At 42.7% G+C, this 508-nt stretch overlaps 1 protein-coding gene across 1 annotated transcript in view; it reads right to left on the bottom strand.

Annotated features, from left to right (window-relative positions):
* Positions 1–508, bottom strand: part of LOC119588173 — a gene marked incomplete in the record, with an annotated part of 39,156 nt that overhangs the window by 4,723 nt on the left and 33,925 nt on the right.

Genomic DNA, 508 nt, shown 5'->3' on the forward strand with positions numbered 1-508 from the left:
AGAACTGAACAACAAACACCTGACTGCTGGTCAGGTACGAGACCCGTTACTAGGTTACTGTGCTTGGCAAAACAGTAGATGATGAAGCCCATAGCTCGCCATGCTACAGGTTTCTAAGCGGAAAAACAACGCCCAGTTCGCAGTCATATTTTCATAAAATGGCCTGGGGTAGGGGTGCCGTGAGAAATGGGCAAGTTCCCCCTCCCTCCCTTCTCTTCATGGTCAGCAGCCACGTGAACGCCAATGACCCATAGCAAATACAATGATTGCTACGTTAGGCTGACAGAACTGGCGATATGGATGAAGATACGAAAAAAATGCTCGGGTACCTGTTTATTTGCTAGATTTATTGTTTCATAAACTTACTACTCTATATGCTCCCTCAATCTTGCATTCTCTAATATTTTATCATTTTATCTTCCTCCTCAGACCCTTATACAAAAAGCATTATTGCAGATTCCGATGTATCTATTTACACATTTTCCCATTCTTTAATCGTCCTGAACCA

The sequence above is a fragment of the Penaeus monodon genome, chromosome 23, assembly GCF_015228065.2.
Source record: "Penaeus monodon isolate SGIC_2016 chromosome 23, NSTDA_Pmon_1, whole genome shotgun sequence".
Taxonomy (NCBI): domain Eukaryota; kingdom Metazoa; phylum Arthropoda; class Malacostraca; order Decapoda; family Penaeidae; genus Penaeus; species Penaeus monodon.